The 17550-nt window shown below is 40.0% G+C and overlaps 1 protein-coding gene across 1 annotated transcript in view; it reads left to right on the top strand.

Moving 5' to 3' along the window:
* LOC131802719 (programmed cell death protein 6) overlaps nt 1-17550 on the top strand; it is a 157605-nt gene that overhangs the window by 119581 nt on the left and 20474 nt on the right. The gene's annotated exons all lie outside the window — the stretch shown is intronic.

Below are 17550 nucleotides of genomic sequence, written 5' to 3'. Positions count from 1 at the left end.
ATCAGTGAGGGATCGGCTGGCGTATGCTATCACGGACTCGTGTTCTGTGTGACGTTGAAAAAGGACCACCCCAAACCCTCTAGGCTGGCGTCCGTTTGGAGAAAGAATGGGTGTGAAAAATCAGGACATTCCAGTATGGGGGTTTCGGTCAGAACTTTTTCAAATTGTTTAAGGCTTCCTCTTGTGAGGCACCCCATTCCCACCGTGAGGCTTTCTTTTGAAGTTGGTTGAGGGGGCTAACGTTTTTTGCGAAATTTGGTATGAATCGTCTATACCATGATGCCATACCCAATATACGCCGTAGTCCTCTCAAATAAGTTGGAGGGAGAAGTTTCCGTACCGCTTCTATCTTACCGGGATCGGTTCGGATGCTTTCGGGTGTCACGAGGTGACCCAGATATTTAATCGATTTCCGAACGAACTCGCACTTTTCGAAGTTTATTTGCATCCCAGCGTTTTGCAGTCTCTCGAAAACGATCTCTAACACACTAAGGTGTTCGGGGAAACTTCGGCCAAGTACGATGATGTCATCTAAATACACGAAGACCAGAGGGTGAAGATCCGAGCCGATTATCTGGTCAAGTGCTCTCTGGAAAGTCGCTGGAGCCGAATGTAGACCGAAAGGCATGACCTTCCACTGGAATAGTCCTCTTCCTGGTACAGTAAAGGCTGTGAATGGCCTCGAAGATTTGTCTAGTGGTATTTGCCAATATCCTTTTTTCAAATCTAAAGTTAAAATGAACTTGGCTTCTCTAAGTTGATCCAAAATAGCGTTAATTTGGGGCATAGGGTATGCATCGGATTCACTAGCCTCGTTTATCTGCCGATAGTCTATGCACATAGTTCTAGTTCTGTTGCCTTTCCTCTATATACTAGAGTCACCCGGAGACCCGTCTCACAATTCGATACTCTTTGGTCGGCCATTTGTATAATTCGTTTTGTAGTGTCTGGTTTTATTCCTTTGGATCGCAGCTTCCTCCGCATCACTTCATCGATGTAGCTTAGCGAAGCCCCAACCTCGATAAAATATCTCCCGGTTCGTTCGTGTGGTGTGGGGCTTGAATCCTTAGGTTGTCGGCCAGTACAATCACAGACTCTTGAGAGCACGTCATTCTTTCCACAATGAGAACAGAACCTGATTGGAGTTTGTCGGCACTTCCATCGCCAGTGTCCTGGACGCTTACAGCGCCAGCAGTGCGTATTTCAGTAGTAAGGAATGTCCGCTTGGAGCATATGCGAGGTGTGTGGTTTTTCAAAATCGTCGGTTAGACTTATTAATTCGTCCAGGGTGTTGAAATCGTGTAGAAAGAGTGCTCAATTTGATTTAAATACCGCTTAGGTAAGAAGAATTTCCCGGCTTCGGCACGGAAGTCAGCCCACGTTTTGATCTCTTCTCGCTTTACCCGGTACCACCTCAAAGCATTTCCCTCTAATGTCGTAAGTAGTGATGGAAGTAGACGATCATACGGGATGTTATGACAATCGGCTAACTCCCCGCACCGCTCAAGGAAATCGATCAGATCGTGGTCACCCGAAAACTTGAGACACCAACGATTTATTATATTTATTACTTCCGCATCAGATATCATTATGGTGGGAATGTTCCCTTGAGTAGGACCGACTTCGTCTCCAGAAATTGTTGGTGAAAAATTGTTCCTAGGTACCGGGACTGCCACGGAAGTTCCAGGTACGAATTCGGGAACCGAAGATTTTACTTCCTTTTCCAATTCACGTAGAAGGTTCTCAGCCGAAACACGTGTTCGTTTCTCTCGAATATGTTTGCTAAGTTGCTTCCGTAAGTACTCCACTGTATAACCTGTGGTCTCGAGCCCGACTTTTTGGCTTTGCTCCACTAACTGTTCTCGTAGTAGATCCAGCTAAGCGATTCGGGACTCAAAAAGTCGTTCACTTCCAAACTTCCCTCACTATTATTCGTGGACCTCGACGAATCCTCGCTGGCGTTCGGTTTTGGTTTTTCTCTGTTCGTATTTTGTTCGGGTGCCATTTATAACGAGTGGTTTTGTCTAGGCTGAGGTCTAGGTGAGTTCAGTCGTTGCCAGGATCAACCTAAGGACCCACACACCTTAAGTAAAACACGAGTGTCAATAATTTTAGTGTTTTTATTATAATCCTCTGGTGATTATATTACGAATAATATGTAAAGAATATGGTGTGAGTTTGAGATGGCTTGGTACGTATGGAGGCGGATTACGGTTCATTCGAAGGTCAATTCAGTTGGTCAGTGTTCGTGAGTTGTAGGCTCGGGAGTATTCGGGTTGATGTCGACTCGGGAGTATTCGGTTCATATCGACTCGGGAGTATTCGGGTTGATGTCGATTCGGGAGTATTCGGTTGATATCGACTCGGGAGTATTCGGTTGATGTCGATTCGGGTCCTCCGAAGCTTGCGGGTTGTTGTCGGGAGAAACTTTGATTAGTGGGAGCGACAAGCGCTATGAGCTTGGAGCTGGCTATGAGCGTGGAGCTTGCAATGAGCGTAGAGCTTGCTATGAGCGTGGAGCTTGCTAAGAGCATGGAGCTTGCTAAGAGCATGGAGCTTCTATGAGCGTGGAGCTTGCTAAGAGCGTATAGCTTCTATGAGCGTGGAGCTTGCTATTAGCGTGGAGCTTGCTAAGAGCGTGGAGCTTGCTAAGAGCGTGGAGCTTGCTATGAGCGTGGAGCTTGCTAAGAGTGTGGAGCTTGCTATGAGCGTGGAGCTTGCTATGAGCGTGGAGCTTGCTAAGAGCGTGGAGCTTGCTAAGAGCGTGGAGCTTGCTATGAGCGTGGAGCTTGCTAAGAGCGTGGAGCTTACTATGAGCGTGGTCGAAGTGTTTGCTAACGAGTACTAGTTTCCGAGACTGCGGACGAGCCACACGACTATTTCACTCGTACTTTGTCGGCGGAATTCGACGACCGCTGTGAAAGGAACCAAACTATAAATCCGGGTTATGCAGTAAAGTGAATGAGAATTTCTTTGTATGAGTTTAAAAATGACTGGTTTATTTTGAAGATGCAAGGTGAATGAAACGGTCACGTCACTTTATCTTGTATAGATGAGCTTGTAGGCCCAGGTGCCCTGTAAGGATGCCTGTCACCTCACTGATCTCCTTCTTGCCTAGCAATAAAAGATTCTTCGTTTTTATCTCATTTGGGTCACCCCACAGGATTTTGGTGGTTTTCCCTACGCCCTCTTCGTTCTATAAGGATATATGACGTGACGCTTTTAGCGGCAGTGGATTGTCTAAGTTTACTGCTGCTAATTCCCTGCCTGTTCTAGCGAGAGAGTTTGCTATCTCGTTACCTCTAACTCCGTTATGACCTGGTACCCATATAATGCGAACTAAGCCGTGTTGAGAGTAGTTGTTGATTGAGTTTATACATTCCAATACAGTTCTTGAAGTTACTTTTTGGATGTTATAGCGTTAATGGCTATCTTACTGTCCGTTAGGACGTTTACGATAGCCGGTCTCGTGTTAGCATTTAACCAGTTCAGACACTCTGTAATCGCCCGGACATCCGCTTGTAGGATCGTATTGTGATCGGGCAGGCGGAAAGTGATTTTGGTATTCGTTTGTTCGATAAAAAAGACCCAGTCCTACTCTCTCCCCCAAAACGGAACTATCTGTGTAACAACAGTTACCAGTCGGCATCTGTGATGGGAATCCATCGATCCACGAGTCTCTGTTTGTGATTAATGTTTTACAAGAGGCAGTTACAATACATTCAGATATCCGGTCCGATACAAAGTTTTCTATTGATTCTCCCGTTGTTACCTGTAAAATTCTTTGATGGTATGTAGCGTGGCCTTTGATTAACCACTCGTCCGTCGCCCTAAGGCCGCGACGGTTGCTTCATACCGAATCTGAATGTCTATCGGGTGAAGAAATAGTAATGTCTCTAGTGCCCTAGTTGGTGTTGTCCTCATTGCCCCGCAGATGCTTAAGCAGCACATTCGTTGGACTTTCTGTAGTATTTTAATATTACACTTTTCATCCATGGCTGTCCACCAGACTATTGACGCGTAAGTTAGAACAGGTCTAATCACGCTTTTGTATAGCCAGTGTATCATGTTTGGATTGAAACCCCATTTAGAGCCTATAGCTCTTTTACACGTTGCCCAACATCTATGAGCTTTGTTTGCTCTTTCCTGGATGTGGTCCCTCCAATTAAGTTTCCTATCTAGAATCACACCCAGATATTTAACCTTATTGGAAATTTTGATTGTCCTGTTTAGAAAACCCGGTTCCTCGAAAAGACCCAGTTTCCTTTTCCTGCTAAATAGACATATTTCAGTTTTTTTCCCGGTTGACGTTGAGACCTCTCGGTCTAGTCCAGTTGTATGCAAGTTTCAGAGCCGACTCGGCCCTTCTGCACACTAAATTAGGGTTCTTTCCCCTCAGAAGTATTATAACATCATCTGCATAGCAGACTGGTTCAAAACCTTCGTTGGTTAAAGTCCTTAGGAGACTGTTTATGGTAGTAACCCATAGGAGGGGTGATAATTTCCCTCCCTGTGGAGTTCCTTGACCAACTTTGTCCCTTATGATGACGTCATATAGCCCACAACTTATCCATCTATTCCTTAGCACATGGTTTATCCAGTCCCTTAGGGTCCTGTTGACCTGAAAGCTATCTAAGGATTGGATTAGTGTATCCGTGCTGACGTTGTTGAAAGCGCCTTCGATGTCAATGCATACTGCTAATGTGTACATCTCTTTATCGAAGGTGCTCTCGATATGGTGTACAACCTCATGTAGAGCGGTTTCCACTGAACGCCCGTTAACGTATGCGTGTTTTTTATATTTAAGCATATCGTTTGCAGTCCTGCTCTTGATCATGGTATCGATTATGCGTTCCATGGTTTTGAGTAAGAACGATGTTAGACTTATCCGTTGATAAGACTTGGGTTTTGCGTAGCTTGCCTTCCCAGGTTTGGGCATAAAAACTACCCAGGATTCCTGCCAGGCTTTTGGAGTGTACGCAAACTTTAGGCACGCGTTGAAAATTCCGGCTATGTTGGACGAAATAACGTCCACTTCCTTTTGGAGCAGAGCCGGGAAGACCATATCTGGTCCCGTTGCCTTAAGCGGTTTGAAACTTTTGATGGCTTCTTTTACCATCGATTCGTCAATTTTTGGTGCTTCCTCCGTCACATTCCTTCTATCTTCCGATGTATCCACGTTTGTCGTGGCGCTCGGTGGGAAGTGTGTTTTCATCAGTAGCCCTAGGGTTTCTTCTATTGTTTCCATCTTTTTACCCATATCATCCACCATTGTCTCGGCTTGTGTATGGGTTTTTGAAAGAAACTTTTTTATTTTTGAAACATTTTTCACGCTTTCAACCTGATCACAGAAAAGCTTCTAGGAATTTCGTTTAGCTGTTCCGACTACTTTGTTGTATTCTTTAAGTTTATTATGGTAGCTGTCCCAAAATACTGCCAATTTTTTACGTCGAGCTCTGTTGTAAAGCATTCGGGCCTCCTTTCCTTTGTTACGAATATCCCCTGTCATCCAGGGTTTTTCATAGTCGTATTTCCTCTCTCGAAGTGGACAGCATTCCTCGAAAGACTTTACTAGGGTCTCAGTTAAGCTATTAACATCTCTGTCTATGTCATCTATGCTTAGGCAATCATTGTTACTCTGCCCTAGCCTTTGTCTAACTAGTCTCCCATACTTCACCCAGTCAGTCTTGGATTTGTTCCGGAAACGTATTGGGTTCGGCGGCAGCCGTGTTCAAATCTTATATACCAGTGATCCGAGAAAGAGTGCTCTTCCGAGACTCTCCAATTCTGGATCTCGTTTATAAGATTCTCTGAACAAAAAGTGATGTCTAAAACCTCCTCCCTAATTTTGTTTACAAAGGTCGCTTTATTCCCAATGTTAAGAATTGTTAGGTCATTAGTATTTAGATAATTTAGTAGGGACTGACCCCTTTTGTTAGTGTTAGTACTACCCCACGCAATGTGATGTGAGTTAGCATCGCTACCTACTAGTACTTCGTTACCTGTTTGTTTTGTTTTGCTCACCAGCCGCTGCAGTTCCAACGTGGGTGGTAATGTCGGCGCGTCAAACGGTAGGTACACCGACGCCAGGTATATGTTGCCATTCCCCTGCCTCAGTACCGTTGTCACATATTATACAAGTTCTCGGTCGAGACCCTGTGTTAGCATAAAACAGTAGATAGTTAATATGGTTTAGTCCAGAGACCTTGTTCTGAACTGTCCAGTGTTCCTGAATTAAACCAATGTGTATCTTACTTGTATTTATTAATTTCATCACAGCTATTATTGCCGTCTCGCTCCGATGAAGGTTGATCTGGATGACCTCAATCATTGGTCCTCCAGTAGGCGGGCTTCCTGAGAGTCGGTGATTTTATCGTCGGCTCCCTGTGTTGTGTTGCTAGGGAGGTTATCTTTCTCCTCCTCGCTGTCTCCCTTCTTGTTTTTGAATCGGACCGCGTTCGAGATGAAGAAAGCTATGCCCTTGGTCTTTGTCAGACTAGCCATGGAGAGATCGTTAATCCCTATCACAAGGAGAGTGCCATCCTCCTTCTCCTCCCTGTGAAAGACTTCCCATCTCTTCACGTACAAAGTCTTATTTTGGTTACCAAAGATCTCGAGCTTGCGTTTCGTCCCGAGTCTGCTGCTGTATCCCCTGACGTACACCGTCGCTTCATTTAGGCGAGGGATCTCGCTCCACCTCACCAACTTAAGGCTGCCATTTTCCCAAGCGTGTTTTATCTTTTCGATAATCCCCTCTAAGGCGGCGGTGTAAGCAGGAGCAGCGAGATTAAAGAACATTTTATTGTTCTTAATCCCACTGCTTATGATAGGAATTGGATCTCCACCTTCCAAGATGTGATCCAGGATTTTGCTGTTGACCATTTCTTCTATCTCTTCTATATGGTCTTTTGATAGGTTGCCTGAACCTTTGTTGGTGTCGATTAATGCATATTGCATTTCGTCCCTGTTGTGTTTCCTGGCGACTTTTGCATACGATGGCGGCTTCGTATCCGTTTCCCCTGATGAGCGAGGGATTTCTTTTCAGAAACCCCAGGCTTGGCAGCCGATTTCACGGTAGGGCTCACCTTTACAGTGCTGGGGCTGGCCTTGGCACCCTCGGGCAAAGGATTCCTGTTACAGTCTCCCTTGTGGGTTCCTTGCCTTGATTTATCCGACGCATCCGTAGGTGGGAAGCTCTTTTTCTTCTTCGCCGACTTTGCAGTATTCTGTTCCTCAGGGAACCTGATCCTCTTCCCTGTTTCCAACGGAGTGGGGGGAGTATTTTTGGTTTCCTTCGGAGCGTCCTGCGACTTTGCGTTTTTGCTGTTCCGTTGCCTCTTGAGCTTTCGCCGCTGGGCCAGACAGCCTTTTAGCCTTAGTTGTGAGCTTCGCTAGGCTGTCGCTCATTTCTTCTATCGTTCCGTGTGCCTCCTCCTCATTAGGGATTCGCAGAACGGTAGTATTGTTGCTGCTGTTGTCGGACTCAGAGTCTGAGGCGCTACCTGTCGTTTAAGGTTGGGTCGAGCGTACGCTTCCCCTGAGTTCCTCAGCCTCTTCGTCTATCTTGTTGCTCGAGGGCTGTGTGCTTGTAGCAGTACCTTCGACTGCAGATGCCAAGGCACCCACATCTACGGGAGAGTTTTGCTCACGATCTTTGGATGATGACAGGGTGTGACTCGTGGCTGGATCACAAACACCCGCCGGTACTGCTCTAAAATCATGGTATCGATTGTGCTTTCCATGGTGTTGAGTAAGACTTGGGTATTGTGTATCTTGCCTTTTCATGTTTGGGTATAAAAACTATCCTCGATTCCTGCCAAGCTTTTGGGATTTACGCAAACTTTAAACATGCATTGAAATTCCGGCTAAGTCGAACAAAATAAAGTTCACCTCCCTTTGGAGCAGAGCCGGGAAGACCATATCTGGTCCCGGTGCCTTGAACAATTTGAACCTTTTTTATGGCTTCCTTTACCATCGATTCATCAATTTTTGGTGCTTTCTCAGTCACATTCCTTCCATCTTCCGATATACCTACGTGTGTCGTGATGCTCGGCGGGAAGTGTGTATTCATCAGAAGCCCTAAGATCTCTACTATTGTTTCCATCTTGTTACCCATATCATCTACCATTGTCTCGGCTTCCAAGAGTTTCGTTTAGCTGTGCTTACTATTTTGTTGTATTCTTTAAATTTTTTATGGTGGCTGTCCCAGAATACTGCTAATTTTTTATGTCGAGCTCTGTTGTAGAGCCTTCGGACTTCTTTTCTTTTGGTACAAATTTCCCCTGTCATCCAGGGTTTTTCGTAGGCATATTTCCTTTCTCGAAGTGGACAGCATTCCTCGAAAGACTTTACTAGGGTCTCAGTTAAGCTATTAACATCTCTGTCTATGTCATCTATGCTTAGGCATTCATTGTTACTCTGCCCTAGCCTTTGTCTAACTAGTCTCCCATACTTCATCCAGTCAGTCTTGGATTTGTTCCGGAAACGTATTGGGTTCGGCGGCAGCCGTGTTCAAATCTTATATACCAGTGATCCGAGAAAGAGTGCTCTTCCGAGACTCTCCAATTCCGGCCCGTTTTCTCTTCTGATGAGCGAGGGATTTCTGTTCAGAAACCCCAGGCTTGGCAACCGATTTCACTGTAGGGCTCACCTTTACAGTGCTGGGGCTGGCCTTGGCACCCTCGGGCAAAGGATTCCTGTTACAGTCTGCCTTGTGGGTTCCTTGCCTTGATTTATCCGACGCATCCGTATGTGGGAAGCTCTTTTTCTTCTTCGCCGACTTCGCAGTATTCTGTTCCTCAGGGGACCTGATCCTCTTCCCTGTTTCCAACGGAGTGGGGGGAGTATTTTTGGTTTCCTTCGGAGCGTCCTGCGACTTTGCGTTTTTGCTGTTCCGTTGCCTCTTGAGCTTTCGCCGCTGGGCCAGACAGCCTTTTAGCCTTAGTTGTGAGCTTCGCTAGGCTGTCGCTCATTTCTTCTATCGTTCCGTGTGCCTCCTCCTCATTAGGGATTCGCAGAACGGTAGTATTGTTGCTGCTGTTGTCGGACTCAGAGTCTGAGGCGCTACCTGTCGTTTAAGGTTGGGTCGAGCGTACGCTTCCCCTGAGTTCCTCAGCTTCTTCGTCTATCTTGTTGCCCGAGGGCTGTGTGCTTGTAACAGTACCTTCGACCGCAGATGCCAAGGCACCCACATCTACGGGAGAGTTTTGCTCACGATCTTTGGATGACAACAGGGTGTGACTCGTGGCTGGATCACAAACACCCGCCGGCCCTGCACCGTAACTTTTTCTTGTTTTAAAACTTCCTCCATGTTTGTTTTTTGTTTTAGGGGAACATCCCCGTAGGCAGTTTTTTGTCCACGGGAAAAAATTTCCGGGTGATCGCACTGCTCCGCTCCAAACCATTTCGCCATATAGGCGCCCTGGTACGAGCAAAACAGTGCGATCATCCATCCCCCCTATCCGCCAGTGGGGACGCGCCTGGTAGGTGAACTGACAAACACCCGCAGGTCACTGAGGTTAAGTAATAATAATCAAATTTAAGATAAATGAGAATGTAAATTAAAGCAAATACGATAGAACTTCAGTTGGATGTTGTAGTCTGAACAGGAATCAGCATTGTTAACCGAGATTTAGTTTCACCATTCAGGATTCTAAACCTTGTTATTATATTTTGCTTACGGAGATTGGTGCATATACTATTTAATCTGCTAGCAGCGGGGGTAAAGTGGTCATTTAGATATAACCTTCTGGAAATGTCCCCACCAACGCCAGGTAAAACATCACGAAGTTGCAGAGATCGACTCTGAAAAAACTTCCTCATAATCTAGCCACGAAATTCGGTACAATTTAGCTTTACAAGAACATGTTTCTTTGCTGTTAATATAGCAAGCCAAAGCAACGTCTCGGCGTCCTAATTACACATTAAAGGTAGCAGGAAGAGAGATTATTACAGACACTAAATCGTCCAAGCCATCTTGAAGACAACTTACGAGGAAATCGGCACGATTTAATCTGACAATGATTTATTTTCTTTATGCAAAGAAGACACTGAGTTCTCAACCCTTACAACACGATCATTGCATTTGGAAATGTCTGCCTTGACTTCAGAAAGTATTTTATATTTCAGTAACAACAAAAGGTAAATTGCAGGAAAGAACAGCAAAAAAAAAAAAACAACAAAACGAAAAAAGGCAAAAATATATATTGCTTTATGATGAAAACTTAAATATTTTTTAGATTTCCCGATACGGAATTAGTCTTTGGACAAGATGACAATTCGAAATTTTGGCAAACAGTCGATATTTAAGTATAAAAAACAAATCGTGATCAGCTGCAACTAAAACCACGTTTACTTAGGCGTAGGGTTGCCAATATTGTGATGTGATTCCGATGTAACCGAATGTAGGGTAAGAAGCAGATGGAAGTAAATTAAAGCAAATTCAATATAAATAGAAAATAATATTTGCAAATACACGAGCAGCAAAGAATCCAAAAAAAAAAAAAAAAAAATAAAAGTAAAAAAAATATTCGTACATATATGGCTGGTGGAAAGGTGCACAGTATCTAAGAAACATGTTTGAAGCTAAAATTTATTCAAATTCAGGAAAAACACCAAATCTATTTATAGCAAGAAGAAAAGAAACAAAAAGAAATAAAAAACAGTTAAAAAACATTAATTTCGGCCGATCCGTACTTTTAATGCCCTCCAAATTAGGGCAAAGGAAACATTTTTGTATTAAAGTATCTGAATTCAAGCGTGTTTCACTTTAAACTTCGTATACCAATAGGCCTGTTTGGATAATGCAGTTAAACTTATCAAAAACCCTAAAGTGAATTAGGCCGTTATAGGGGGCCATACCAAAACGGGTCCTTTATATAGGGGCTATACCAAAACTTGGACCTATACATTAACCATTATGACCAACAAATACCAAGTTTTAGACAAATCCGTGAAAAAATGTGCCAAAAAATCATCAAAATACTGAATATCGGGACGTACCGTTATGGGGGCTATACCAAAACGTTGACCTATACGTATAATGTTTCGTCACACGAGCTAGAAACCATTATGATCCACAAATATCAATTTTTAGACAAATCCGTGAAAAAATTTGAAAAATCATCAACATACCGAATATCGCGTGGTACCGTTATATGGAGACTATATCATTTTCAATACCAACCATCTTATACACAATACAAATTGTTCTGCTACATTTTGATGCTCTACGTCAAATAATGTGGGCTGTATCGTGATTTCAACAGACAGACGTACATCGTTAAATCGATTTAGAATTTTATGTTGATTATGAATATATATGCTTTATGGAGTCAATGACGAATATTTAGGGATGTTACAAACGGAATGACAAAGTTAATATACCCTATTTTCCAAGGTGGAGGGTATAACAAGCTATGTCAGCGTTGTTCTTAAAAAATAAGCCAGTAAACGAAAGCTCCCACAACGTTGAAACGGCCTTCAATATTTTTTTTTTTTTTTTGTATTTTAATTTACCGCTTTCAAAAAACGATTTCAATAGAGATGTATTGCTAATGTTATATTTCCAATGTAATACAACAATGAACGTTCCGCATAATGAAAGTTCGGCATAGGAATAACAATAACGTAGATAGGGAAGTAAAAGGAGGAATAGTCCGTAAGAAATTGATCGGGACTAAGTAGAAAATTAGAACTTGACCAATGCGAATGTGAAAAAAACAACAAAAGTGAAAAGGATTACAAATGGCCAGCAAATAAATATTTATTCCAATATTTTTTCAACCAATATGCACTTGTGACTTTTTTGTTTTTATTTCTCTTTCTATTCGCGGCTACTTAAAAAACTCGATGAAGGTGTGTATAATATTTCGTGCTTTATGCCTGAGAAAAGAGGAAGGAAAAGCGACTGGAGAGATTCATTCCCATTAGATCAAATGTTTATATATAAATAAAACTAGAAGAATTAGTTTAAATCCTTAATGATGACCATTTGTTGAATGTAGTCAGAGTTGTCAACCCCAGCCGACAGATTACCTTTTAATGTGGTGAGTTCCGAGACTCAAATAAGAGTGCGTTTGTATAACAAGGGGCAAATGTTGCGTGGTGACTGGTAGCACCGATACGTCCTGGAAATTTCTCAGAGCCGTTTTAGAGACATAATGCTAAGATTTAATATTGAGCCACCATGTAGAGGGGAGTCTAATTTCAGCCAACTTAATCACTAGCGTGTCCTCACTTGTATACGACAATCTATAAGCGATCTATCAATCTTGTCTGTAATACTCATATTTAATTCTTCTAAAGATAATAATCCAAGTCACATCACAAAGACTATATACCAACATTCTCTCTTTGAAAGACTCTGGAAAGACTGATAGAACTGGATACAAGAACGGAGCTAGATTACTAACAGAACGCCCACATAAATGAAAAGTCTGTTCCACAGGTGATGGACGGGGTGTTCTTAAAGCTCTCTTTTGAAGGTTTCGCAAAATGCGATAGGGCTGGCAGAATAGAAGATGTTGCATGCATGCAACAGGTCAGGGTCATGCGAGCCTGCTGGACGTTTTAAGAGATGTACAGCGATTACATATCCCCACCTATGAGGTTTGACAAAAGGGAGATATTGATTGCAATCGTCCGGCCTATATTCAGAATTATGAAGCCAGCAGAACTGATTAAAATTGTGGAAGAAGAAATAGTTGGATTGGTTGACAGTATAACAGCTCTTGAATATATTTATTCTTCTCCAATCAAAAACAACCCTGTTGTAATTAGTGTCAAAAAATTGTGGTGCTCCGTGCATTTGAAAAAAATTATTAATTATATCTTTTATTAAATTAATTAATTTGATAAAAAATTGTCTAAAATTGATTTTGCAAATCATAGTAATAATTGTTGTAGTGTTTTAAAGCTTGTTTTTTTTTGTAATAGCTCCTCATTCTCCTCTTTATCCTGTTTCTTTTGTTACATTAGCTAATTAGTTCTTGTAACATATCGTCTTGTTTAGTTTGTCATCTCAAAAGAGATGCCAACATTAAAGAAAAAAAAATAAATAAAAAATAAATCTACAGATCTGATCTTAAGAAATATAGTTGTAACTTGTATAATTAAAAAAGAAATAATTATAATCTAAATAAATATGATGTCGTACCCTTTTGAATTGTGTAATATTGTAGCAGAGGATGAATTATGTGTTACCTGTTGGTTTTGTCTTAAGCAATGACCTGCTAAATGTACTACGATTAATGCAAAAGTCATAGACACAATATGAAATAATGTTGGTGTTGTGTAAATTGTAGAAAACTCTCTGCAGATTTTTACAATTTTGCAAAGGATTTGCAGTCGGAATTGACATCTATGAAAAAAAGATTTTTCCTCTCTATCAGTCCGATTTGAGAATTTCTCTACATTGTTTGAGAAATACCAAGAATTGGGCAAGTTTCTGGTCAAAAACGCAAAAGGGCTGCGAAAATGGCACCAACTAAGGGAATGCCTAGTCGCAAAGCCATAGTTCCTGTGGAGAACACTGTTCCACAACCGGTTTCAGTTAATACCACTAATACAACTGAAAGTGGGCGTGAACAGTCATATGCAAGCGTTGTTACACACCCAGTTCTGACAATTAACAGCGATATAAATAAAGGGGTTAATACTCGTGAGGTTATGAGTATTGATAATGAGGTTTCTAAGAAAACCTCACAATTTACTCATGACATTCACAAATTATTACTTCCGATATCCAGTGATCGTCCCGTGACTGTTACTGGCGAAAAGAAAATGATATTTGCACCGGAAACAACGGCCGATGACATAAGCTTTGATATTAAATCAAAAATTGAGGGTGTTAGGAGGATGACATGTAAAAAAAAAATAAAAAGAAATTTGTACAATTGATTTTAAATGAATTTTGGCCTGCTAAGGCATTTATTAAAGAATTTCTGGAGAGATCTGATAATTTAACGTATTTGCTTCTAAGACCAGATTCGGCGACAAAAAACTAAATGACTCATTTTCTATTTGCTATCAGAATGTAAGGGGGCTTAATACAAACTTAACCAGTAACTTAACTTACTGAAAGCATTGTTTTCTATTATAATGTATTGGTTTTCTTAGAAACTTGGTTATAAACATCTATATTAAATAGTGAAATTTTATGTTCAAGATATCAAATATTTAGAAAAGGTCGTGTTTTTAAAAAAGGTGGTGGTGTCCTTATTGCAGTTGATACAAAATATACCACTAATTTAATTGATCTAAACGATTTTCTTGATATAGAATTCGTTGGTGTTTCCATTCAGTTGGACAAATCTAATTGTTTGTAACTTGCTCTTACATTCCACCTTCATATTCACTGGACATTTATAATCAGCATTTATATGCAATAAAATTAATCATTGGAAAAATATAAAAAGCTTTAATTCCTTTGCCATCCGAAATGAACAGTACCCAGTAAACATTTGAAGTTATAAATCGTTTTTGTGACCTTAAACTTTATGAAATAATCAGTGTGATTTGGCGTTTGAAAATATAACACAGCATTTAGATATATTCATAATTCCTCCAATATGCACTCCTGAAGATATGTACCATCCAACTTTATATATCTCCATGACTCACAGTTATGAATTTGAAGAAAGTCAGTCCGATTAATTTAAAACTTTTCTTAATTACAAAAAAAAATTAATTTTCGAAAACTTAATACCCTCATTTCTTCCGTAAATTGGGCGTATGCCTGCGTAACAGCCATAAAGATCTGGAATATTTAATTGATAATTTTATGATATTCTAAATAGATTTAAATTATAATATGTTCCAACTACTAGAGTTAAAAATTCTAATAAATATCCCTGGAAAAAATTTTAAAAATAAGCTTTTTTCGTAAAAATAAAAAAAATCCGGGTTAACATTAGCCTATACTAATTACTCGGTTGCTAGATCTAAATATACTTTAGAGTCTCGTAGATTGTAAAATATTTACCTCGACAAGATTAAAAATAATTTTAAATCCAATCCTATTTTTTTTTATGATTTCGTTAACCTAAAACGAAAGGTTTCCTCAAAGACCTCAGTATTGAAATATAACAATAAAGAATTTGTCACAGGCACAGATATTGCTGAATGTTTCGCAGATTTTTTTGTCACAACTTATTCCAGTACATCTTGCCAAATTAAAGATTCGTATCCTTATAAGTTGTCACAGGCTGATCAAATTTGTATGCCTTTTTTACAACGTCAAGAGGTGTCCAATAGTCTGCGTAGTTTAAAATCGATTAAATGTCCAGGCCCGGATGACATACCTAATATAATTCTTAAATATTGTTCAGAAACATTAGGACTTCCTTTAACTATATTGTTTAATTATTTACTTAAAATTGGTCACTTTCCTACATTCTGGAAAAAAACCTTATATTATACCTTTACATAAGTCTGGTAGTCTTACTAATGTGTCAAATTACAAAATTATTCAAATTGCAAAACTAAACGCCATTCCAAAAATGTTCGAAAAATTAATTACTGCAGTAATTTCACTGAAAATGCAATCTATATTGAGTCCATATCAGCTTGTTTTCGTAGTGGTCTTTCAACTACAACAAATCTTATACAATTTACGTCAACAGCAATAAAACTGATACAATTTATCAAACTGATGCAATTTATTCTGATTTTAGTAAAGGTTTTGGTAGGGTCAACCATGAACTCCTAATAGATTAATTAAATTATATGGGTTTCAACACAAACTTAGTCAAATGGATATCATCTTACTTACAAGATAGATCGCAACTAGTTTTGTTTGAAGGGTATCTATCCAAATCGATTAACGTTCCATCGGGTGTTCCGCAAGGAAGTAACCTTGGACGGTCCTTTTTCTTTTAATTATCAACGATTTACCTAATTCCACAAATTACTCGAAATTGTTAATGTACGCAGATGATGTTAAATTATTCATTTCCCATAATTGTGATAAAGAAGATAGTAAACTAGCTTCTTTAGATAGCCTTTTTCAATGGTGCAGGTTAAATTGTATGGGTTTAAACTTAATCTAATGTAAGCATATGTGCTTCTCCAGATCTTCTTCTCTGATATTGCAATATAATATAGACGGTCATTCATTATCAACTGTAGATTCATTTGTCGATCTTGGCCTCTTGATGGATCCAAAATTATATTTTAATAGCCATGTCATAACAATGGTATATAAAGTAAATGGTGTTTTAGGTTTTGTTTAACGGTGGGGCAAAGAATTTGTTGATCCATATATAACAAAACAGTTATTTAGGTCTCTTTTTAGACCTTTATTAGAATACGGTTCTGTTGTATGGGATCCTCAATATGCAATATATTCAGATAAAATCGAATCCGTGCAAAAACAATTTCTGCTATTTGCCTTACGATGTTTACATTGGAAAAGTGATTTTGTTTTGCCTTCTTATGCTAGCAGGCTAAAATTAATTAATTGTTATGATATTAATTGTTATCACATTTTCAACAATTTTTTACGAATTTGAACAAATTTTCATTCAAAATTTTCAATTTTAAAATTAGTTCGACAGTTCGTTGTCCCAGCAGCTGTGTCAATGCGACGTATTATGCTGAACCCCATGTTTGTACTAAAAATATTAAGAGGTAATTACCTTCAGATTTCCTAATCTCATCTATTATAATTAATGTTCGGTTTAGGTCTAGTAGATACTGCCAATTTTTATGCACAATAATCTCCGGCTTTGCTCAGTACCTGCAAACTGCAATATTGAAGGAAATAAGAAAGCCGATAAACTAATAAGAAAAGGCGCGCTTTTTTCCGTCATTCAGCAATAGGACAGCAGGACTGTTATATTAAAATGCCCTGAGAAATTTAATTAGCCTATCTGTTATAGAACACAAAGTCTATAATGTAAATTTTCGTTGAATGGCTTTAAAGATGGCCACCGATAAGGCCGGAAAGAAGTTGCTAAGTATCGAGGGGAACTGCTAAGCTTTGAGTTTCGAAGGGAACAGTTTCGCTTCCCGCAAAGTAAGCAGTCTGGTCTGAGCTGGGTGCGGATTGGTCTGTAACATTTCAAAGCCGCGGCTCCCTCTAACCCACAAGATGTCTAATATTAAAAAATTAGGTTCTCCGGCTGAACGGCAAATCTAAACAGGGTTTGCCCATGAGTGAGTGTGTTAAAGAGATGCAGAAAAAGCTATGTCCTGTACATAACAATACGCGACATCTAACAAAACGCTCTCATACTCAAACTCCTGCAATTACATTAAATGTGGTTGTGAATTTTGTGTTATACAAAAATGTTCCGCAAAAAAAAAAAAAAAAACAACAAATGAAAGAACAAATATTTTATGTTAATCATTCATTTCTTCGCCAATGCTAAATATGACAGGTAACTCGCAACTCTTCAACTCATTTTCTTCAAATTTCGTAGCTACTAACAAACCCATTTAAAATGCGCTATGAATCTATAGTAAAAAATAGTAAAGCTCTATCAAATTTGCTTAACAACACTTCTTAAGTAGTTATATCAAATAAAATCATTTTTAACTTACAGAACT

The sequence above is a fragment of the Musca domestica genome, unplaced genomic scaffold, assembly GCF_030504385.1.
Source record: "Musca domestica strain aabys unplaced genomic scaffold, Musca_domestica.polishedcontigs.V.1.1 230, whole genome shotgun sequence".
Taxonomy (NCBI): domain Eukaryota; kingdom Metazoa; phylum Arthropoda; class Insecta; order Diptera; family Muscidae; genus Musca; species Musca domestica.
This window is presented reverse-complemented; position numbering and strand designations above follow the sequence as displayed.